Below are 26,267 nucleotides of genomic sequence, written 5' to 3'. Positions count from 1 at the left end.
TGGAATAGATGGCAGAATTGCCGATTCCAACAGAATTCTGAAATTTCGTATGGAATTCTGAATTTTGGAGATTCAGTGGGTTCAGAGTTTGCATTATGAAATCACAAAGTTGTAATTTATAGTGAATATATTTTTGCACTAACCACAAGATGAATTATGGCTAGTACAAATTTGTAAAAATAAATTCAAAAATGGTTGTGGTTTCTCTCAAAACATTTATCTCAAAATACCTTGAGCCTGCACTGCTCAGTAGACATTTTTCTCTAATTATGCAAAAAACCAGGGCTGTGGAGTCGGTACAAAAATCTTCCGACTCCAACTCCGACTCCTCAGTTTATGAAATCACGACTCCGGGTACCCAAAATGGCTCCGACTCCTCGACTCCGACTCCTTAGTCTAATACTTAACAGGGATGCGGATTTTGTACAAAAATCAGCCGACTCCGACTCCCGACTCCGACTCCTCCGTTTATGAAATCAACGACTCAGACTCCAACTCCGACTCCGGGTGCCCAAAATTGCCCCGACTCCGACTCCTCAACTCCGACTCCACAGCCCTGCAAAAAACATTGCATGTCTGCAGATGTAGTCGCACAATTTACTTCCCTATGCACTAGCAATCACAGTAAGTGGATGTGACCTAAGTGAGGATTGCAAACACTGCATACACAATCATACCCGAGCCGACATGTGACATGATGAGATAAATGTGTATGTTCCGTACAAAACATAATAACCAGGCTGTTTTATTTTGCTGCCTGAAAGAGTTAACCAGTCCTGAGCGGTATGCCCGACACTGTGTCAGGTGCACCGCTCGCTAGCTCAGGAGTCCCCCAGATGAATTTAATAGATTTAATGGCTGCAAAAGGTTTAGCTAGCACAAGGCTAGCTAGTATAGGTGGCCAGCACTCTCCAATCCAGCCACTTATACATTACCCAGCCTGGCTCCAGCGATCGCCGCAGCTTCCCCGCACAGCTCCAGTCTTCTCTATGGCGGGGATCATGACTGCGCATGTCATAATGTCATGTACAGTCCTCCCCATAGATAAGACCGGAGCTGTGCAGGGAGGCTGTGGCAATCACTGGAACCAGGCTGGGTAATGTATAAGCGGCTAGCTAAACCTTTTGCAGGCATTAAATCTATTAGATACATCCTGGGGACTCTGAGGCTGCAAAACCTCCTGAGCTGTGTAACGCTCTGGAGGTTAATTTCTAGGAATGGAAGTGACAGCTTCTGTCTTGTCCGTACCTTGTTCAGAATATAGTAAACATCACTGATTAGCAAATTACAGCCATAAAAAGTTTTCCTGGAAGAATACAACTTCTGAGGACAGGGACAGCTAAAATACATGAACTGTTATCCTATTTCTACTTCTGGGACACTTAATAGGCTGCTACTGATTAGAGTCAGTAAAACATTCAACCTACTTTATAAAATATTTAAATATAAAATAAATCCTTGGGGTACTAAAAAGGTCATTTTTTAGGAGTAGGAGGATAAATATAAGTGTTTATCTCTTCAGTATATTTTCACATCGGGTTCCCTTTAAATCTTCAGTCATCCCTCAGTATATTAGGGTATATTAGGGTCATTACCCTCAACGTCTTCTGAGCAGCTGCTGTGAGGGCTTATTAGCATGCCACTGTTTCCACCCAGTTATTAGCCAATTAGCATAATGCAATGTTTGTAAACATTAAAACTCCTGCACTGCCCATCAAAGTGAAAAGACAATCATCTCAAAGGTGGCAAGTCTGTTTCAGAAATAAGCCCTTTTTGGTCACACTGCACCTTTAGTCAGCAGCAGTTTAACTCTTTCATAGCTTTTCCATTTTTTTTCTATAAATTGTAGCACAATGGTTAGCATTTCTCCCCTTGATGTACAACGCTTTGCACTAAAAACAGAAAGCGATATAGTAAATGGTAAATGTACAAATGCATTTCTTATGTGTTACATCCTTTCCTGTTCACAAGAAGCTTAAAGGGGAACTTCAGTCTAAACAAACATACTGTCATCAAGTTACATTAGTTATGTTAATTAGAATAGATAGATAATATAATCTCTTACCCACCCTGTTATAAAAGAACAGGCAAATGTTTGTGATTCATGGAGGCTGCCATCTTTGTCATGGGGGCAGCCATCTTTTTGGTTGAAATGAGGTGACAGGGAGCAGGAGACACAGTTCCAACTGTCCTGTGTCCTGATCACCCCTCCCAACTGCACACGCTAGGCTTCAAATGTCAAATTAAAAATGTAAAAAAAAAAAATTGCACCAAAACAGCAGAACGAGAACAACAACATCAGAAATCCCATCATGCTTTGTACAGCACCAGGGGAAAAAAGCCCGGGCAGTTTTCTTCTGTGCAGCTAAAAATGCTGCTTGTGCAAGAGAAACAAAGTTCTGATGCTGTGAAACTGTTAAAGAAACACCAGGCCTTTTCAGTGCTGCTGAGTCGATTTTTAGTCCGGAGGTTCACTTTAACAATCTCTATCTTCACCCACCCACATTCCCCTTGCTAGTCGACAAACCAACGAATGAACTGGTAGCAGATCATCTGATTTTCTGTCAGAGGTGGGGGGGAAAGGTTTCTAGACAGCCTCAGGACAGTTCGGAACTTTATCTAGAAGCATCTGTTTTAGAACGGAACCCAGTGAGCAAATTCTGATTAAATCTTACATTTTGATTAAACTTTCACATTTTTACAGGCTGGCATTTCATTTCTTTAATAGATTATTGAATATACAGGCTGAAAAGATCAGGCACTGGAGGGAGACCTGAATTTTAGCATAAACCATCAGGTTGCTTGATTATCAACTGTTGAAATAAAATATCAACCGCTGAAATAAAATATTAGCCACAAAGAATATGGTGGTTTTCAATGTGTCAGACCTGACCAATATACTGGACTGTGTGAGAATAAACGAAGAGAGAAGCATTTGCAGTATTACAAAGCTGGAAAAAAATGAGAAATTAGGAATTACCCTACGTACATATATAACTATTAACCTAGAACAAAACACGGTTTTTAAAACTTGGCATTTACACAACTCATAATTGTTTCATTACAACTTTAAGATGGACAGAAGCTCCAGTGAAATGTTAAGAAAGAAATGTCTGGATAGAAGGCGTTACCATTTGCAGAAGCAGTCCAATTTGTGACGTTAAAGGGAATCTGAAGTGAAAATAAACTTGAGATAATGAATTGTATGTGTAGTTCAGCTAAGAACCAGAACATTAGTAGCAGAAATGAGTCTCATATTGTTTTCAGTACAGGAAGAGTTAAAAAAAAACACACCTTAAGTTATTTATGCAAAAGAGCTTCTCTGAGCTTTCCAACCCAACTTGGGTTAAGGACAGTGCTGTTTTCTGAAGCACTTTAAGGCCTGGTGCACACCAAAACCCGCTAGCAGATCCGCAAAATGCTAGCAGATTTTGAAACGCTTTTTTTTTATTTTTCTATGGCGTTTTGCTAGCGTTTTGCGGATTGCTGCAGCGGATTTCAGTATAGTACATTTCATATATTGTTACAGTAAAGCTGTTACTGAACAGCTTCTGTAACAAAAACGCCGGAAAAAACGCTCTGAACAGGCGTTTTTCAGAGCGGTTTGCGTTTTTCCTATACTTAACATTGAGGCAGAAACGCATCCGAAATCCAAAAAATGCCTCACCCAAGCATTTTTCGTTTCTGCAAAATGCCTCCCGCTCTGGTGTGCACCACCCCATTGAGATACATTGACCAAGCTGATCCGCAGCCGCAGAAACGCTGAAAAAGCCGCTCGGTGTGCACCAGCCCTAAGTGTTTACGCAGTTTTTAGATGTTATTTTAAATTGGCAAATTTTCATGAGCTGCTAAAGAGATACTTCAAAACAATAACCAGCTTACTGATAAGCTGCAAATTACTTACAAAATCGGTGGCAGTGGTGGTTGTTTGTTTGCAACAACCCAATATAAAAACTAGCCCTGGAGTAATGTAAAAAAAATTGAAAACATATTTAATACTATTCAACTGCAAAAAATTGTTTTTTTAGGAATTGCGTAGGCTATATATTTTGTGGTAAAGAGGAGTTAAACAATAGAAAATGCCATGGCAACTATGTATAAAAGCCAGTATGTCACAGACAGCAAGATACAAAACACAGTCACACAATTGTGTATATATATATATATATATATATATATATATATATATATATATATATATATATATATATATATATATATATATCTCGCAGAATCAGAAAAAGACCTACATGGTTAGTAGCTTTATGTGGCCTGCACCATTCAAGAAATGTTTTACAACATTCCCATGATGCCCTGATAGAGAAAAATAAATAATAATACTGAATGCACAGTATTTTGAAAGTTATAACCCTTCTGTTATCAAAAATATACGGTAATTCTTAGTGTCCTCCTTCATTTGTGTTAAAATATGGTAAAACATTTACACAAATTGCATTAAAGTTAGGTATTGTATTTAAGAGCGAAGTTTGTTACTCACTATCACTATGGAAGAAATTCAAATCTTTAATACTACTGCCCTATTTCATTGCACTTAAAGGGCAACTGATGTGAGAAGAATATGGAGGCTGCCATATGTATTTCCTTTTAAGCAATACCAGTTGCCTGGCTATCCTGCTGATCCTCTGCCTCTAAAACTTTTAGCCGTACACCCCGAACAAGCATGCAGATCAGGGGTTTCTGACATTATCAGCAGGGCTGCCAGGCAACTGGTATTGTTTAAAAGGAAATAAATACGGCACGCTCTATATTCTTCTCACTTCAGTTGTCCTTTAAGGGCATTTTATTTCAAATGCAGGACTGCATGTAGAGCCACCCGTTTGTGGGATTCAAATTTTAATCAGAGGCAAAATATATCAGGCTTGCCAGAACAAAATGTTGAATTCTATGATACAGGGGAAGAGGGTGAGGGGGTTCTAATATCACAAGAGCTTATTTCAGCTGAATGGTTAGAGCGATGTCACAAAGACACACAGGGACTATAACGTTGCAGGGGACAGTGTCCCTAAAGGGGGAATTATATTTATAAGATACATCTGTATCGCGGGAACACCAATGCAATTAGCTTAGTAGTTCTAGGTGCAGTATTAAAAGGGTACCTGAACTGAGAACTTCCTCTCTGCTCTAAGAGATAAGCAACAACAAACTTTTACAGAAAAAAAACATTTCTTTATTACAGCTGATACAAATCCTGTAATAAATCTGCAGTGTGTCTAGTCCCTGCCTTCATGGAAGCTGACATAGGGTTAACATCCTGTGTTTGCAAAATTAGCTGATCTGCCGAGGCAGTCAGCTGACACAGCTAAGATATCAAATTACAGCAGTGATTAGCCACAGATGATGGGGAATTAGACAGGCTAAACTCTCTAAATACATACCCTGTATTTCCCAATGTTTTTCTATGCTTTTCTTCTGTCTTGTGTCTCGAGTTCAGGTCCACTTTAAGCAATTAAGGTCCACTTTAAGGTCAAACTCTGCTGTTCCCTACACTTCATCAAAGCAATGTTTGGTCAGGCAAATAAACTAGCCAACTCCAACGCTTTAATATGGAGTTTGAGGGGTTTTGTTTGGGTTTTTTTTTCAAATCCCCAGTCAAATCTCTTAAAATATTGTATAATGTATGACTACCTTTCACTTTAAATTCATTTGTATTAAGTAAAAAAAACAACAATGTTAAGTAGGGCTGTTTTCTAAAAAAAAAAGATGCTTAAAGTGAATAAAGATGGATCCTAAATCGTTACAGTATTTCCAGGTGTGAAAGGAACAGTCCCCAGCTCCCAAAGTTACACACAGTCCAGCAGGACACAGAGGTGCCACACGTTGGGAGCAGCCAGATATCCAACCCAGAAGGTTTCATTTTTTTTTGGTCCACCAGCGTTAAAAGTGCAGTTTTAAAAAACCAATAAGTTAAAATAATTGGTGAGGCTTAAGGGTTTTCATTCTCTAACGCTGTTTAGGGTTCCTTTGAGGGCTTAGGGCTCATTTACACTAGTGCGCTTCTGTCCGCTTCTCAGCAACATGTATCAATCTGTTACATTGATTTGCTGATAAATAGTGTGAATGAGGCCTAATTCACAGTGGGACGTTGCGTTGTAAAGTCACAACGCAGCATTACAACGCAACGCAAACAAAAAGTTGGTAAGGCACAATTATGCTGTGTTATTGTTGCATACAGTAAAACATACAGGCAATGAAAAATATACTTTCCTGTACCTGGTAACCAGTGGCGTAGCTAAGGAGCTGTGGGCCCCGATGCAAGTTTTACAATAGGGCCTCCCAAGCATTCTATACATAACAATTGATACGGTGCACCAAAACCTGCCAATGGCAAATACAGTGTCAGAGGTGCAAGAAGGGGATGGGGAGCAGTTTGTTAATGATTACCACTATTCAAAGTATCTATAGAAGTGATTATTACGAGCACAGGACCAATAGAGAGCTAATACTGTAGTTGAGGGATGACCCCTTGCGGGGCCCCTTTGGCCCAAAGGCCCCGATGCAGTAGCAACCTATGCACCCCTAATGCTATACCCCTGCTGGTAACGTGTGGGTTTAGAGGTGTTTTACCATAATGCTAAACATTACCATGCAATGCTAATTAGGGTTGCAGTGCAGTAAGCTGCGTTATAAGACTTTATAGCGCATCTCCTCAATGTCCCACTGTAAGGCCTCTTTCACAGTGGGACAGTAAAGTCGCACGTTATAAAAAATTATAACGCAGACTAACGCACAGTAATACAAAGTCTGTGCGACATTCAAAGTGCACACGTTGCGTTGTGTGTAACGTGTAGCAATATTTAGAAAGTGCTGCATGCTGCGCATTTAGCAATAAATCTGCTGCGTTGTGTGTGTTGCACATGCTCAGTAATGTGTTTTTTTTTAAATGTAACGCATGCGCCGTTTTCGTTCCATCAGTATGCAACGAAAACGGCGCACTGAGAGACACATAATGCAGTGCAAAATAACGTCCAATTTCATAACCTACATGCGCTGCATTAGGGGTACGTTGTGCAACTTTAACGTCGCATGAAATGCACCGTCCCAATGTGAAAGAGGCTTAAATATAGCCTGAAGCTCATTTACAGACTTTAGTTTTGGATCGAGTACAGAACGGTTAGAACTTATCTGGTTCCTGCTGGTGAATATCCTTCCACTTTTTGCCCTGGTGATAACCAAAGATCTAATGTAAACCTGAAAGCCATCATTTACCATGTCTGCAGAACAGAAGTGATTCAGCAAAGCCGTTAGGCAGAAAGTGTTTGCAACCATGCCTAGCGTAATTTCAGAACGTTACTGAATGGCTAGTAAATTAACAGTACCCTTGAAACACCAGTGGTGAGGATTTTTTTTTTTTTTTTAATAAATTCCGGCTGTTCCAGATTTATTAAAAAATGATTTCTGTTGGTGCGGCCTGAAACTGCACTAGAACAATCTCATTTACTAATCTCTTAGCAATCCTCACAACAGTCTGATTTGCACCAGATGAAGGTTGCAAACTTAAGCCACGCAATATACAATTTCTTCAGTCCTGGTGTCTAAGATCATTGATGTTTTCTGTAGGGATGATGCAATTCATTTCTCCTTGCATTCAAATTTCATGTAAGATGTTTTGCAACTTGAACTTGGACCAATAAAAAAATACAGGAAGCCATTCTGTTTGGTCTAATTTCAAGCTGCATATCATTTACATGGAATTTGAATGCAGGGAGAACTTATTTGCATCTCATTGATCAGCTTCCGCTTTTAACTTTATGACATCAACACTAGAGTCACAGGTTAAACAAAAACAAAAATGGAACTAGAAAAAATAATAATATCTGTCCTTGCCTCTGCTGGAGAAACATGCTCTAAAGTCCAGACCCAATTCAAATGTCCCGTTTCCAAACAGAGAAGAAGAAAAAAACAAAAAAACCCGCAACAACAACAAACACACACACGGTGTGTAGGTGAAAAAAACACACACACACACACACACACACACACACACACACACACACACACACACACACACACACACACACACACACACACACACACACACACACACACACACACACACACACACACACACACACACACACTTGTTATCACAATTAAAAAAACAGAAAGTAAATTATAACACCTTGAACATAGCTTTACCCACGTCCCACTATGAATCTCTAAAATACAAAGTTTTATCGATGTTAAAGTCATCACGAGTTTCAACAATCCTACATACAAATTTAAATTCCTTACCCACTGTATTCAGTCAAAAGCACTGTAATAGACCACCCCATTGCCCTTTCGAAATGTTAGAGGTAGCAGGCACAAAAACTAAAAGTTGCATAACAAAAGAATTACAGGCAAGCTAATGTCATGTTCAATGTTCCAGACAGAGCTATCAAGCAATGGAAATAGTAATGTTCATGGACATTACTAGTAGTTCTTTGTCTTAGGCAAGTGGTGTTTTATACTCCGAGAACTTCTGAAACTGCTTAGAGGAGATTTAAAAATGACCAGAATTCACACCGATAATCAAGGAATTGTTCAGCAATCCAAGGAGCAAGACAGCAATAAATGATCAATGGCAATGAACATCGTTTGGTTTCTAGTATTTGACGTTGGTTATATCAATCAGGTTTTCAGAAAATCATGTCATACTTGATAAGTAATAAAAAATTACACACACCAAGATATATTTAAAAAGTGGAGTTTTGGTTGTTTATGAATAGCACATTCAGCCATACAAAATGTTTAACATTTCAAGAGCAATTCAAAGTCAAAACCTATGGAGAACATAAACCGAAAAGTTAGATGTTTTGCCTCAGAAGATGATGATTCCTCGATGGTTCAAGTGTGCTCCAAGGAAAGCTAGAAGGTTGTACAGTTAACTCCCAGGGTGTCATTCTAAACCATACAACCTACTACCTCAACCTGGATGCACACATTTTCCAACGTAGTCCAGGTCTTCGCCTCTTCAGCGTCCCCCCCGAGGACATCACCCTTCACAAACATTTCTAATATTTATGAAAAAGAATACATTAGGATCATGTGTATCTCCACCCTATCACTACTGTCCACAAGAAGATTAATTGCAGATTGTGTACATTTTTAAACCAGAAAATATTTTCAACACTACAGTGAAAAGATATGCCTTAAACCATCATATTTTTATGTAATATAGCCAAATTTAAGAATTATTATGATTTTATCAGTCCTTTGTACCAAGGATAAATAACGTAACTTTGTGCACATGAAAAAAAAAAGAAAACAAAAAAAAAAAACCTCTAAACAAGTGCTAATTGTTGCAGTGACATGACATTGTATTTTTTCTAGCCATATTACAGATAGACTTCAAACTGTGATGATTTGTACATACTTTAGAAGGCTACATAAAAGTGTGTGCGTTTCTTTTGGGGGGAAAATGTCCTTAAAGTTCATGTTACTTGGAGCAAGAGATTAAGCAGAATTTCGACTCAGAACCACAACAACACAGACCCACAGAAACGAGCTTGAGCAGAACAATTCACCACAAGATCGGATCTACGGGTTTATGTTATTTGGCAATCAATACTGAAGAAAACGATGCACTTTGATGTCAACTCGACTTATTTTCCTTACCCTAATTACTATTAGAAATGTATTTAAATGAAAATTTAATTACAAAAACCTATGACCGGAAAAGAACATATGACTAATACATTAAAAGGCATTTTTGTAACATCAACAAAAAAACAAAAAAAAAACACAACAAAAACTGAAGATCTGTTTTAAGGTTAGTCTAAAGGATGTTTCTTGAATATCTTAATTACAGAGCAGTCCAGTGTGCATGGCATAGTCTGTTCATTTATGTTTTTATCAAAATATGGCTTTGAAAAAATATTCACATAAGAGTTAAATAAAAATAAGTTATATTAATACAAAAGCAAGCGTATTATGGATAAGCCTACATAATTCAGAAAAAATCTGTATAAAAATGCCATATGAACTGAAAATTTTCTTTGGGAATCATAAGTGAAATTTTACATAAAACAAAAAAAAATTAGTCTTATTACAGTGAACACTTTTCAGGCAATGTTATCACAAATTCTGTCCAAAACCTCAACCAAATAAAAATTGAAACACTCGATCGAATTAAAATAAGATGTAATGAAAAGTGAAACAGTAAAAATAAATACAAGGGCCAAACTAAGATCGGATTATGTAAACTGATCGTAACTATGACCAAGGCTGGGGGGGGGGGGGGGGGAGGCATATATATAGTTTACTCATATTTAAAAATAGCTTGTTAAAGTTTCAAGAGTCATTAACCTATTTAAACTATATCTAAGCCATCATATCTTGTAACACAGTGGTTTTTCAAATGAGCAAAATTCAAACAGATCATCTACTGTGCTAAACAGCTGATTTAGGCCTCACCAGACACCAGATATTAGATGACATCAGCTGGCAGCATATATTTTGCATAACCTTAAGTACCCTTAACAAATCTGAATAGAACGCAGCTCTGACAAAAAAGAAAAGTCTATAATGTTTTGTCTATTTTTTCCACTAATTCACATACAAAAGCATTTTAGCTTATTTTTTTGCCCATTTGTCAACTGCACAATGTTTTACTCACAACAATAAATATGCTTTTTAATTTCGTGAAAAAAACAAAAACACAACTTGAATGTTCAGAAAATACTACACGGACATTCAGAGTATTGATTTGCTCTTCAAAACAGCTTTTGGCAAATATTAGTATATTTTCAGCACTTTGGCACAATAGGTGTCTTATTACCTTTGTTGATGTCCTGTAGTCTAGATATATTGACATTTCTGCGTACTGGAATATTTCCTGGGAGAAATAAAACAAAAATTATGAATATACATTTACATTTATTTTAACCAAAAATGCATTTCACGGATACAGGACTAAAAAAAAACCTTAAAACAAACTATAAAATGCCGGAAAAAAAAGGTGTTATTTCTACACTAAGCAAGATGCCAAGGAATGGTAGGTATGAACATTTAAGTCAAGGTATCCTCATATGCCCTTCCACACTGAAAGGAAGGAGGGGGGGGGGGGTGAGGAGGAGGAGAGAGCAAATTTCAGAGCATTTTGCTTTTGACCATGATTTTCACTAATTGATATGGGCAGATTGCCATTCATTTTTGTATAGTAAATAACCAAGTTGATCAAGCGCCTACCAACCGAACAGAATACTTCTTAGAGGCACATTGTGCCGAACTGCTAAAATACGACAGTATCTCTCATTTATATTTTCAGTAGTAATAAAACGTTTAACATTAATTGGAACTTTTAAAATACGTATGCATTTATTATAATTCATTGAGCAATGGCAGGCAATTAATTTAGCCTAATTAGAACATATAAAATAGACCTAAAATAATACATTTGAATAACTTTTATTCTACAATGGAACAATATGAAGTGAAAAGAAGCGACAGATTCTAAAAATAAAAAAACACAAAAAACACGAGCATTGAATTAAATGAATGACAAAAAATAAAATAAAAAAAACCCCACACATTTAAATATACTATATATACTATTTAAATAAAATATACCGGTATATACCTGTTGTAATGCGAATGGTTGAAGTTACAGATTAGGCTTTGCCACTTCAGCGGAATATAAATGAGACGACTTAAAAAGTTCAACTTTTGTCTAATTAGCATCTCCAGTGTACAGCGACTGTATAGCTGAATAATGACTTGTCCATAAACTCAGGCTTGCTTTTTATCCAGTTACTGCTTAAGGAGAACCCCGGTGTAATTTTTTTTTCTTTCTCCCCTTCTTCATTTTAGTTCTCTTCGAGATTCCAAGCACAAAGCACTGCACAAAATAAGAACCAATCCTCGCCACAACAATTTGCAGGGCCGTGGAGGTGGGTTAGACCGGGAATGTGCAAGCAGATATGTTGCATTTCATAAACAGGGCAAGCAACAGACTTTTTGGAACAGGGGGGGGTCATAGAGGCAGGTTGCCAGTATGCTTCTCTATTGAGCAATGAGATCATTGGGCTGCTTGAATCACCTGATCCTCTGTATAGCTTTATATTCATTTCTACATGAACGCAAGATTCAATGAACAGCATTATCAAAGAAAAAAAGTTACATAGCCTTTAAAAAGTTACAGAAAAAAAACCCCGCTGGTGAGATTATGCGTACTGTCTCTTTATCAGTATGAAGATAAGCAGCAAAAAATTTATCAGGCGTGAAAGGGACAGCCTCCTGGTGGCCTGCCAAAAAAACAGAATAAAGCCGAAGTTGTGCTTCAAAGCTAAATCGCTCGCTGAGCCTGGCTAAAGTCAAGTATTAAGATCCGCCATTTTCCGAACCACGAAAGGATTTACAAAAAAAAAAAAAAAAAAAATCAGCGCCGATGCTGCTATCCAAGACCCCTTGGCACCCACACAGAATCTCAGCCGTAAGGTCACATGATCTTCTGCCAAGCCCAGAGTGCATTCCCATAAACCATTCTGTTGATATTACGAAGGCAGCTATTGTCTGGCTCACTGTACGCCCTCGGCTCAGCCCACTCTTCATTAAATTAGCTAGGAAAGGGTGGGTGGGGGGAACGCATCACCTTTGGGGGTTGGGAGTCATGGCAACGTCTACCTGGCAAGCTGCCCACTTTATCTGCCCATGAACCAGAGATGGAATCGTGGTTGTTTAATAGGCTGGTGACTAGGAATGCAAAGTTGTCCTCGATGAAGCCGATTCCTTTCCACAGAAATGCTTCAAGCTACTCAAGAGCAAAGAAAAGAGAAAGAGAAAGCAAGGAAAGAAAAGAGAAGAAAAAAAATCCCTCTAAAGCTCAAAATTGCAAAGCGGGAAAAAAAAAAAATACTGTTAAAAATTCCCTAAAAAAGATCTCGCTGTGCCGTGCGCATGTCCTTCCCAGCTTTAACCTCTTTCATGCAGTAACCTCACAAGACCTTACAGCAGAGTCATAGCTGGAGACTGCAAAAGTACTTTTTAGCTCCGGAAGGCTCTGTAGATCCATCACCTGCAGAAATGTGACAAAGCAAAAAAAAAAAAGAAGAAGAAAACTTTACCCTGCGCCTAAAAGAGTTAAAGCAGTCATTTATCCCCCCCTGTCATCGAAGGGGTGAATCGCAGGCACTGCCAATAAGCCAGTTCTTTTCAGAGTTGCTGGGAGTATTGTGGAACGGATCCTTTCAATCCTTGTCCAGTGGCGTCCGACTTAAAAATTCCATATGAAGTAGGTACACCACAAAAGCCAAACTCTGCGTGGCAGATATAATAGGAGGTACGGGTTCTTGAAAGTGGTGCGCTGTAAAATCTGTTTAGATTCCGGGAGTACGATGGAGCTCAGCTGCAAGTCCCCTCCCTTCTTCTAGTTAAAGTACCCAGCCCTCCAAAAATATAAACAAAGTAGAAACTTCAGAACTCTAGAATAGAACCAATTCTAAATGATGCCTGCAAAAAATAGAAACTGGGTTGGCTCATAGACCACCGTGTAAATACAGATTACAGCAAAGTCCCCGTTATCCAGAACTCAGGCAACTGGAAGTCTCAACTAACCGGCATGCCTGAGGGATAGCAGAACTTAATTTTGGTTAGTTTTGAGGCTTTTAAAATACTAACTGAGCCTTCAGCGACATCTAGCAGCCTTCCTGCAGCACCTAGCCAGTTCCTAGCGGCATCCATGCACGCAAATCCGCATGTCACCTGACCGGATGCGGGGCAGGTGACACGCCGACTTGCGTGCACGGGGGAAGCCGGAAAGCCGCTAGGTGCTGCAGGGACACTGCATTGTGATGCAACGTTAATGTCTTAACGCAAAATAACGCAAAAAAAAACCTCAAAAAAATGTAAATGCACATTATGTTAATGTTGCAAAAAGTAGATACAGTGAAGCATACAGGCAATGAATAGCATCCTTCCCTGTAACTGTTAACGTGTGCAATTACTTTTCTCCTAAGTTGCTGTCACTTACAGTAAGCAGTAGAAGTCTGACATTACCGACAGATTTTGGACTACCCCATCTTCTCATGGGGGGTTCTCAGGGTTTTCTTTATTTTTAAAAGCACTTGGGGCTTGATCCACAAAAAGGTGCTAACTGTTAGCACAGCTTTTCGCACGCTTTAGCATGCAAAAAACTTGTTTTTGCGCAAAAAAAAGGTTATCGCGCGCAAAAATTCTAGTTCGCACATTAACATGAATTTTTCATGCGTTAACGTTCGTGCGATAACGCAAATTTATCGTGAGAATGCGACCATTAACACACGAAAAATTCACGTTAACCATTATTACGCGAAATTTCACGCAAAGTAATTTTCACAGAGTGCTAACAGTTAGGACCGTTTTGTGAATCAAGCACTTAGTGAATGGCAGCTGCTCCGTCCAACTGCCAAAAAAGTGTACAGCGAGCAAGAAGGCTGGTCAGCAGCTTTGTATTTATCATTTTCAGGGAGTGTCTTTATGAAGAAGTAGAAAGGCCATACTAAGAATCCCCCGTGAAGAGATGGACTAACCCAAAACCTGTCGATAATGTCACATTTCTTACTGTAAGTGACAGCAACATAGAAGAAAAGTAATTTATGGCTCATTTTATTCTGGAAGAAATCTAATTCTTATTCATATGTGTTTTACATTTTAGGATTTTCGCGACAGTTCCTGTTTAACCGTTTCAGCCCGCGGGGATTTTTCACCTTATGCATCGGAGCAATTTTCACCTCCCATTCATTCGCTAATAACTTTATCACTACTTATCACAATTTATTGATCTGTATCTTGTTTTTTCCGCCACTAATTAGGCTTTCTGTGGGTGGTACATTTAGCTAAGAGCCACTTTACCGTAAATGCATTTTAACAGGAATAATAAGAAAAAAATTTAAAAAAATTCATTATTTCTCAGTTTTCGGCCATTATAGCTTTAAAATAATCCACGCTACCATAATTAAAACCTATGTATTTTATTTGCCCGTATGTCTCAGTTATTAAACCATTTAAATTTTGTCCCTATCACAATGTATGGCGCCAATATTTTATTTGGAAATAAAGGTGCATTGTTTCCGTTTTGCGCCCATCACTATTTACAAGCTTATAATTTAAAAAATATTTGTAGTATACCCCCTTCAAAAGCATATTTAAAAAGTTCAGACCCTTAGGTAACTTTTTATGTCTTTTTTTTTTTTTTTGTAATTTTTTTTTTCCATTAAAAATTTTATTTGGGAAATATTTTGGTGTGGGACATAAATAGTTAATTTTTAATGTTAGTATGTGTGTATATTGTAATATAAAAAATGTGTAGATGTAGTTTTACTATTTGGCCACAAGATGGCCACCTTCCTTTTTGGTTTCCCTCCTTGTACTTTTTCTCGCTAAGCGTAAGTACAAGGGGGATGCGGAAAGTCTTCCGGGCAGAAAAACTGAAGCCTCACGGGTGAGCGCTTCGGTTTTTCTGCAGGGGAAAGGGATCGGTGATCGGGAACCATGTTCCCTTTCACTGATCCCAGGGCTACCGGGGGACACCACGGGGAGGCGGGAGCGCGCCTGCGATTGCGAGCGGGAGCGCGTCGATGCGCGATACCTCATCAGAGCTTCACGTCCGGGCGGCAGAAATGGTTAACATTGCAGTGTGGTAAACTACGCTATATGACTTTATAACGCAGGACAGTAACGTTCCACTGTGAATCTAGCCTTAGGCACAGTAATGCAGAAAAGCTGGGAAATGTAGTCTGGTATGGATTCCTCCTACCTGGGGTGTGAAGGGTCACACCTGATTAACCTGACCACTAGCTAAATCCGGGGAGGAGAGGAAGCAAGCTGCAAATCAGTTCATTTGGGCACAGATCACACCTGATTTGGGCACTTCCATAGGTTGCAGTGGAAATTGTGGCTTTGGTGGCAAGATAATTCGGGTGCTGGAGTTCAGCTACAGAATAGCTAAATCCTGACTTCCGCCATTAGCAACTGGAGTGGCGTTATTTTGCAGCAGTGTTTTGATATGGAGTACAATGTAACAGTGATACAGAGGCACCAGAACAATAAAAATGTCTAAAAAGTTTAAAATTTGTGGAGGCAGTGGTGGACTTACCTCCACCAAACAGACACAAGATATGCCAACAAAGTTTAGCAGAACAAATTTATTTACAAACTCCAGGGAAAAATGCAACGCGTTTCGCAGGTATGACCCCGCTTCATCAGGCAAAAGGTAGGAGAAGGTACGGTGCAGGTCTGTAGTTGTGCCAGGTCTGTAGCAGGAGTACGGCTACTATGCACCCAAACTCAGTTTAGCGGCAGCAGCTTGGGCTGTCAGTTAGCGATGGTGAGACAGGCATATACACAAAAAAGGTGCCCATGAAAGCTGATAGTGGAATATCATTAAATTTAGGGCTGGTGAACACCAAGAGCGCTTCAGAGCACTTTTAAAAATGTCGGTGCTTTGAAAAGCACTTGGCTAATGTATTAGAATGGGATGGATCACACCAGAGCGATGTGATTTTCTCCCAAATGCAAACGCGGGTCCTGCAGCATTTCTGCTGAGGCAATTCAGCCTCAATATTAAGTATAGGAAAGTGGAAAATTGCTCTGAAAAGCGCTAGATCAGTGATTTTTTAAGCGTTTTTGTTGCAGAAGCTATTCAGTTACAGCTCTACTTTAATAAAAAATAAAAAAACACACTAAAAATTGCTAGGCATGATTACAAAAATCGCTAGGCACATGCCTAGAATCACCTAAATAAATCACTTCAAAAAGCGCCGAGTGTTTGCGATTACGCTTTTCGGTGATTTGCGCTTTTTGGTGTGCACTGGCCCTTACAGATACTCTGCTATTAAAGTGGGAAAGGGATAGTAAAATATGGGTATGAATACCCATATTCTACTACAGCTAAGTGTATTCTCACACAATCCCTTCCCTGATGCCCACCATATGTCTAACATTAATCGCCCAATGCCTAACTTTAAAGTGAACATGAAGTGATTGGGACATGAAGGCTGCCATATTTATTTATTTTATTTAAACCAGTTGCCTGACTGTCCTGCTGATCCTATGCCTCTAATGCTGGGGATACACGGTTTGTTTCTGCCGTGCGTTTCCCCTCTCGATCATTTTTGCCGCTCGATTCTGCAGTCGATTCTCTAATCTTCCGCTCGTTTTTGGCAATGAGATCGATGTACTAGCCCTCAAAAGCGCTATTTGGATGCTTTCACAGCAAGTCTGACCCTGCTCTCACTAACAGTCAGCAGTCAGCAGGGAATTAATCCAATATGGCCAACGCAACTACTTTTGAATAGAGGGGGGGGGGGGGGGGTGGTCCAGGAGGGGGAACTAGCTGATTGGCTGCCATGTGTCTGCTGACTGTGAGGTAAGGGGTCAAGATTTGGCTCCATGATGATGTATAGGGGGTATTTCGAACACGCCATATGTTTGCCGCAAATGTGAACAGCAGAAATTTGCCCGGAACTGTCCGCTGGCGAACTGTTCGGGCCATCTCTAATGCCCAGCACTGGAAGTGTTAAGCACAGAACAGCTTCACAGGATTCAGCAGGGGGAGGAGCCCTTCACAAATCATGCCTAGCCTGCACTGCACAAGCTGCGCAGAAGTGCTATTAAGCACTTTTTAACCTCCCTGGTGGTAAGGACGAGGCTGACTAGCTCATAAAAAACTTGCTATAAACAGTATGGATGAGGCCTCGTGTAACCATTCTCCATGCTGAAAACTGGAAAGAGTTATAATGGTGTATGTGCACCACCTACTGGCAGTTGCACATATTGCAGCATAAAGAAAATTCAAAGATTCTATACAAACACCTGTATTGAATGTAAGATCATGCTGTATATTACTGTATATTGTACAGAGAATGACACTTATTGCCACACTGGTCTGAACTTGGCCATGTGGGACTATAGCGACCGCCATGGTTGAGAATTGAGCAGCAGACCAGAGTATGTACAGCAGCCCAATGACGATCGCTAAAGATCTGGCATATCGGACCTTTGGCGATGCCTGAGCATTACCCAATGGAATTGTTCTTGGCACCTCCCCACCCGCTGGAAGGTGCTCTGTAGGAAGCGCTTGTCGTACCTCCGCATAACAACAGATGCATCGTCAGCCAAAGGCAACATTGCACTAACAATGCTGTATAGATGTGTCATCAGCCTCAGGGAGGTTAATCTGCAGCAGTTTAAGAATGGATTTGCACTTTGTAGTGCAGTTCTAGAATTTCATGGTAAACTGCCGCTATTAAGTAGGATTTAAGAATGTCCTTATCATGCATAACAGTTCCCCTGCTGATAGAACTGTTTAACCACTTGAGCCCCAAAGTTTTATAATAGGGATGGGACGACGAATCCGGCGAATCCACGAATCCCTCGAATATTAGGAAAGATTCGAGATTCGTGGAATCGAATCCTGACGCCATTTTCCGTTCGCCGAATCCCGACGCTGCATCGTCGCGCATCCGCCGCTTCACCCGCTCGCAATTGTTGTCCCGCTCCCCGTGCCGCCTCCGCTCGCCCTCTGCATAAATAGGAAGCAGCCTCTCACCTCCAGCGTGGAACCCGGAGCGGGAGCGGCAGACCTCCTGCAGACTTCCTTATTCCCCCTAGTGACCGGCTCTTACTACGCGTCATCAGTAAGAGCCGGTCCGGTGGCCACTAGGGGGAACTAGGAAGTGAAGGGAGAAGTCTGCCGCTCCGGGCTCCACGCTGATGCTGGAGGTGAGAGGCTGCTTCTCCTTATTTATGCAGGGGAACAAGCGGAGGAGGCTGCGGGGGGGGGGGGGGGGGAGAGGATATGTGCCACCCATAAGAAGCCCCCATAGCCTGCTATCTATACTGAAGCCCCCATACGGAGCCCCCATAGCCTGCTACCTATACTGAAGCCCCCATAGCCTGCTACCTATACTAAAGCCCCCATAGCCTGCTATCTATACTGAAGCCCCCAATAGCCTGCTACCTATACTAAAGCCCCCATAGCCTGCTACCTATACTAAAGCCCCCATAGCCTGCTATCTATACTGAAGCCCCCCATAGCCTGCTACCTATACTAAAGCCCCCATAGCCTGTTACCTATACTAAAGCCCCCATAGCCTGCTAACTATACTGAAGCCCCCCATACTGAAGCCCCCCATAGCCTGCTACCTATACTAAAGCCCCCCCCATAGCCTGCTAACTATGCTGAAGCCCACCATGCTGAAGCCCCCCATAGCCTGCTACCTATACTGAAGCCCCCCATAGCCTGCTACCTATACTGAAGCCCCCCATAGCCTGTTACCTATACTGAAGCACCCCCATAGCCTGCTAACTATACTGAAGCCCCCCATAGCCTGCTACCTATACTGAAGCCCCCCATAGCCTGCTACCTATACTAAAGCCCCCCATAGCCTGCTAACTATGCTGAAGCCCACCACACTGAAGCCCCCCATAGCCTGCTACCTATACTGAAGCCCCCCATAGCCTGCTACCTATACTGAAGCCCCCCATAGCCTGTTACCTATACTGAAGCACCCTCATAGCCTGCTAACTATACTGAAGCCCCCATAGCCTGCTACCTATACTGAAGCCCCCCATAGCCTGTTACCTATACTGAAGCACCCTCATAGCCTGCTAACTATACTGAAGCCCCCATAGCCTGCTACCTATACTGAAGCCCCCCATAGCCTGTTACCTATACTGAAGCACCCCCATAGACTGTTACCTATACTGAAGCCCCCCATAGCCTGCTACCTATACTGAAGCCCCCCATAGTCTGTTACCTATACTGAAGCACCCCCATAGCCTGCTACCTATACTGAAGCCCCCCATAGCCTGTTACCTATACTGAAGCACCCCCATAGCCTGCTACCTATACTGAAGCCCCCCATAGCCTGCTACCTATACTGAAGCACCCCCATAGACTGCTACCTATACTGAAGCCCCCCATAGCCTGCTACCTATACTGAAGCCCCCCATAGCCTGTTACCTATACTGAAGCACCCCCATAGCCTGCTACCTATACTGAAGCCCCCCATAGCCTGTTACCTATACTGAAGCACCCCCATAGCCTGCTACCTATACTGAAGCCCCCCATAGCCTGATACCTATACTGAAGCCCCCATAGCCTGCTACCTATACTGAAGCCCCCCATAGCCTGCTACCTATACTGAAGCCCCCCATGGGCTGTTACCTATACTGAAGCACCCCCATAGCCTGCTGCCTATATTAAAGTCCCCTTACTCAGCTACCTATACTGAAGCCCCCCATAGCCTGCTAACTATACTGAAGCACCCCCATACCCTGCTACCTTTACTGAAGGCCCCTATACCCTGCTGCCTATACTGAAGCCCCCCCATAGCCTGCTACCTATACTGAAGGCCCCTATACCCTGCTACCTATACTGAAGGCCCTTATACCCTGCTACCTATACTGAACGCCCCTATACCCTGCTACCTATACTGAAGGCCCCTATACCCTGCCACCTATACTGAAGCCCCCTATACTCTGCTACCTATATTGAAAACCCCTATACCCTGCTGCCTATACTGAAGGCCACTATACCCGGCTGCCTATACTGAAGGCCACTATAACTGGCTGCCTATACTGAAGGCCACTATACCCGGCTGCCTAAACTGAAGGCCACTATACTCTGCAACCTATACTGAAGGCCCCTATACCTTGCTACCTATAGTGAAAGCCCCTATACCTTGCTAGCTATACTGAAGACACCTTTACCTAGCTACCTAAACTGCGGGCAACTATACCATGGATCGCACAATTCTTATGTGCAGGATTCGTTAGATTCGGGATTCGAAAGGTTCGAGATATTCGAGAACCTTTTTAGATTCGGATCCGGATTCGAAGAAATTGTGGATTCGTCCCATCCCTAGTTTATAACTAGCCCCCCCCCCACCCCCACCCCCCCGGTGACCAGGCCATTTTTTACAATTCGGCACTTCATAACTTTAACTTTTTTTTTTTTTCCTCGGTCATAAAACTTAGCACCCCAATGAAGTTTACCTCCTTTTCTTCTCACAAATAAAGCTTTCTTTTGGTGGTATTTGATTGCTGCTGCTATTCTTAGTTTTTATTATTTTAATCAAAAAAGAAGGACATTATGTATAAAAAAAAAACAAAAAAAAAACTGGTAAATGAATTGGCTTCTCCCTTAATTGGCCCTAGACTAAGATACATACACTACGGGATCCATATATAGACATTTGACTTTGGTAGGGACTAGATCAGGCATGGCCAAACTTGGCCCTCCAGCTGTTGAGGAACTACAAGTCCCACAATGCATTGCAGGAGTCTGACAGCCACAGTCATGACTCATAAAGGCAAATGCATCGTGGGATTTGTAGTTCCTTAACAGATGGAGGGCCAAGTTTGCCCATGCCTGGACTAGATTGTGAGCCTCTCCGAAGGACAAGACAAGACAAGACAAATAACATTTATATTGCGCTTTTCTCCTTGCGGACTCAAAGCGCCAGAGCAGAGCAGCAGCCACTAGGGCGCGCTCTATTGGCATTAGCAGTGTAAGGGAGACTTGCCAAAGGTCTCCTACTGAATTGCTGGCTTACTGAACAGGCAGAGCCAAGATTCGAACCCTGGTCTCCTGTGTCAGAGGCAGAGCCCTTAACCATTACACCATCAGCCAACTGCACTGAAGGACAGTTAGTGACAAGACAATATACTCTGTACAGCGCTGCTTAAATGAGAACTGTAAAGAGAGCTGTATGGAGGCTGCCATATTTATTTCCATTTAAGTTATACCAGTTACCTGGCTATCCTGCTGATCCTCTGCCTCTAATACTTTCAGCCAAAGACCTTGAAAAGGCATGCAGCAGATCAGGTGTTTCTGACAATTTTGACAGATATGACAAGATTAGCTGCATGCTTGTTTCTGGTGTGATTCAGCCACTACTTTAGCCAAATAGATCAGCAGGGCTGCCAGGCAACTGGTATTGCTTAAAAGGAAATAAATATGGCAGCCTCCATATACCTCTCACTACAGTTCTCCTTTAAAGAGACTCTGTAACAACATTTTCAGCCTTATTTCTTCTATATTATAAGTTCCTATACCTGTTCTAATGTGGTCTGGATTACTGCAGCCTTTTCTAGTTGCACTGTCTCTGTAATATATCTAATCTTCTTTTCTTTGTCAAGCATTGTCGACCTAGGGAGGAATGGGCTGCCTCTGTTGTAATAAATACAAGTTATGCACGCCCCCTCTAGGCTCACTCCTGTGTGCTTTGTTCATTTCTCACAGACAGCGTCTCTGCTCTCAGTTTCAGCTTGTCTGTGATGTGATGCAGTTTGTGAGACTGAGGAGGGAGGGAGCTGCCTGTCACACTATGAGAAACTGTGAGAATCCCAGACTGAAGTGTAGATAATTCACTATGTAATATAATAAAAACGTGTAGTATACTGTGACATGAAAATATATATATATATATATATATATATATATATATATATATATATATATATATATATATATATATATATATACACACACATACACACACACATACACACATCAGCGGCCATGTTTTTTTATTTGTAAACACTGCCTAAAACTGGCGATTATAAGCCAGGATTGTGGCGGGGAGCGCCGGAAACTGCAACGAGGGATCCAGGAGATCACAGTGACTCGATTGGTATGTTTTTTATTGTACAAATTGGACAGTACAGATTCTCTTTAAGATGTCGGTGCTATGTAAATGCTTAAATTGATAATTAATGAAATAAAACAGCCTGCCAGCGTCGATTTTAGGCTGGCAGGCTGATGGCTGGGATACGCTGCGCACACTGACATGAGCTCATGCTCGTGCAAGCTCCCGTCATATCTTGTTCCTCACAAGATGACGCATATATGTTACATAGTTAAATAGTTATTTGGGTTGAAAAAATACATACGTCCATCAGGTTCAACCAGAGAACAAAGTACAACACCACCCTTCTCTCTCACATATCCCTGTTGATCCAGAGGAAGGTGAAAAACCCTTACAAGGCATAGTCCAATTAGCCCCAAAAGGAAAAAAAATTCCTTACCAACTCCAGATGGCAATCACATAAAATCCCTGGATCAACATCATTGGGCATTCCTAGTAATTGTAGCCATGGATGTCTTTCAATGCAAGGAAGACATATAAGCCTCCTTTAAATGAAGGTATACAATTTGCCATAACTAATTCCTGTGGCAATGCATTCCACATCTTAATCACTCTTACTGTAAAGAACCCTTTCCTAAATAAATGGCTAAAACATTTTTCCTCCATGCGCAGATCATGTCCTCTAGTCCTTTGAAGAAGACCTAGGGACAAAAAGCTCATCCGCCAAGCTTTTATAATGCCCTCTGATGTATTTATACATGTTAATTAGATCCCCTCTAAGGCGTCTTTTCTCTAGACTAAATAAACCCAGTTTATCTAACCTTTCTTGGTAAGTAAGACCTTCCATCCCACGTATCAATTTTGTTGCTCGTCTCTGCACCTGCTCTAAAACTGCAATATCTTTCCTGTAATGTGGTGCCCAGAACTGAATTCCATATTCCAGATGTGGCCTTGTGTCACGGAGGAACAAGAGAGCCGCGGACCCGCCACCAATCTGCATTAGGCGGTCCGCAAGTCAAGAAAACTGTCGGTAATGCTTTGATAAATCTGGCCCACTGAGCTGCTATGATGAAAAACCCATGCATTTTTCTGTATATGAATGCACAGTGGGCGAGGAAGAATGCGTATGCGGTGGAAAAAAAAGCATACATTAAAATTCTCTGAAAGTGTAATCCCTGTGTTACAAATATACTCCCTATACATGATATTGCTACTGCTGAATCTGATTGGCCCAATTTTCAAGCTGCATAGAATTTGCATCTGCATGAAATTTGCACCATCTTGCGTACAAATGGTGTCTGGAAAAACGCAAATAGAAAGGCAGGGATAATTGTTAGCCCTTCCTAAAAACCTGAAGGGGGTTTAACCTCCTTGGCGGTTCAATTTTTCCGCCAAGGAGGCTGCATTGCACTTTTTTTTTAATTTTTTTTTTGTTTGTTTCATGTAGCTACCTGAGTGGTAGCTACATAAAACACCACTAGAGGGCGCATGTGTCCCTCTAGTCCGATCGCCGCCGGCAACAAAAGTAAACAGGAGATCGCGTATAAAACGCAATCTCCTGTTTGGCTTCTCCTGTCGCCATGGCTATGATCGGAATGACGTCATGGACGTCAGCCGACGTCCTGACGTCAGACCCATCCGATCCAGCCCTTTGCGCTGCCCGGGACTGATTGGTCTGGGCTGCACAGGGCTCTGGCGGGGGGGGCCTCTTCCGCCGCTGCGTGCGGACGATCGCCACAGAGCGGCGGCGATCGAGCTGGACGCGCTGCGCGTACAGCAATTTACAGAAAGGAAATCGCCCCACCAGGGGCTGAGATATCCTCCGCGGCGGCTTACCCCGAGCTCAGCTCGGGGTAACCGCTAAGGAGGTTAAGAAAGAAAAAATAGCCGCATCAGTAGTGGGAAGCCTCAGGATATTCTAGGGGCTTTCTGGACCCCCCTGCAGCCCTCAGCTCCAGCTCATCTATTTTTTTTTTCTGCCCACACTCCCTGTTGTGGACAAGCGCATCCGCACTAAGCAACGAACAAAGTCTTCATGGACATGAAAAAAGGCTGTGCATTTTTCTGAGCATACGACGATCCAAGGGGCGTAACTACAAATCACGTTGGGATCTGGCAGCAAAACTTTGATGGGGACCTCCTAATGTTCACGCTCCTTCCCTTGCCTCCTCTTGGTGGCCCTCGCAGCCGTAGGAGCCCACCTTTATTCTTATCATGCCTAAACTGAGTTTAGGCGTGATAAAGGGCTTTTCACTGGCGTGCAAACACTTTGCACCGCTTTGTGAATCAGGCCCATTATTTTCTGCATTGTTCCACTTTTTTTTCCTGGAATATTAAATCGTTATTTAATAAGTTTGACTTCTGCTGTACTAAACTAACACTCATAGCCTAGAAGAGACTGAAGTGTAACTGTGTATAAGTCCATGCCTGATTGTACGTTTGAGCAACCCTACCGTATGAGATTGTAATTGCATTGTGTGTATGGGGCACTTCTGGGCTCGACAGCAGAGTGGGAAGTCCCGGAGTGGCTAACAGTATCGTTTGGAATGACTGTTAGTGGTTTTGCTTCACTACAGTGTAAGATTGCAATTGTGCGTGTGTGGGGGGCGTTTGTCATACGTTGGCCTAAAGCGCGCAGCTGACCCAACGTACGAAAACGCCAGTGCGAGTAACTCGACAGCAGAGTGGAAGTGTCTAGCAACAGCTAGTGGTGGCAGTGAGAAGTGTTCTGAGGGGTCACAGCCTTGTCACAGCCTTGTTTTAGCCTTGTTTTAGCTTGACTAAGGCTGCTTCCCCTCTCGATCTGGTCAAACCCGCAGTCGGGAACCGTATACGCAGGCGTGCCGAGGGCCGGTTCCTGACACCCAGCATTACCTCTGCTCAATGGGCTCTATTCACAATGACTTACCGCATGCGGTAATGTAGTATGTGAAAAATACCGACCAAAATATCTCCTTTGTGTAATTCTAATTTTTTTCTCACCCAAAATTTTTCTCCAGTTTGAGATTCTCAATTGATTAAATGTGGGGATAATGGGTGTTAATTAAGGATTTTTTTTATCACCTACAATTGGCAGGTGATAATTTTCACTTCTCTGCTGGTGAAGTCTAAGATGGAGCCTTTTGAACTATGTTTGCTCGAGTTCATGTCGATTGTACATAAAAGGAGGCAGAGAAGTCGAGTGTGCCTAATGTCAAGGCGCATTTCTGACCTTGTACAGTCTTTTAGATGATTTTATAGATGCCGAGGAGGAAATTCCTCTCTGCTCTAAAAGATGAGCAACAGCATAATTACCTTTAAAGAAAAACATTTCTTTTTTACAGCTGAAACACATCCTACAAATCTCCAGTGTGTGTACTTCTTGCTTTAATGGAAGCGGTCATAGGTTAACCTCCTGTGTTTTTAAACTAGCTGCTCTGCTGAGGCAGCCAGCTGGCACGCTGAGAGCTCAAATGACACTTGCGATTATTCACAGATGAGGGGGAATTAGACAGGCTAAACTCTCTATATGCATACAGGGGGAATTTTTATACGTTTTCCTTCTGTCCTGCGCAAGCGTTGAAGTCCCACTTTAAAAGTGACCGGCTTTCCTGGGCCGTCTCTGTGTAATGAGTGGCAAGCATATGGGCTGCCCTACAAAAAAAAAAGCTTTATTTCCGCACATATTACTGACCAATTACCACAAAATTACCGGAC

The 26,267-nt window shown here is 41.7% G+C and overlaps 1 long non-coding RNA gene across 6 annotated transcripts in view; it reads right to left on the bottom strand.

The window, feature by feature from the left end:
- The window catches only part of LOC137547222 (uncharacterized), a 562,452-nt gene that overhangs the window by 144,412 nt on the left and 391,773 nt on the right, over positions 1 to 26,267 (bottom strand). For all 6 annotated transcript variants that reach the window (XR_011026531.1, XR_011026529.1, XR_011026530.1 and 3 more), the window contains one exon: positions 10,781 to 10,837. This is a non-coding gene — a long non-coding RNA (uncharacterized lncRNA). The remainder of the gene's footprint in view (positions 1 to 10,780; positions 10,838 to 26,267) is intronic.

The sequence above is a fragment of the Hyperolius riggenbachi genome, chromosome 2, assembly GCF_040937935.1.
Source record: "Hyperolius riggenbachi isolate aHypRig1 chromosome 2, aHypRig1.pri, whole genome shotgun sequence".
NCBI classification, from domain to species: Eukaryota; Metazoa; Chordata; class Amphibia; order Anura; family Hyperoliidae; genus Hyperolius; species Hyperolius riggenbachi.
The sequence above is the reverse complement of the archived record's forward strand: the minus strand, read 5'-3'. Positions and strand labels throughout refer to the sequence as shown.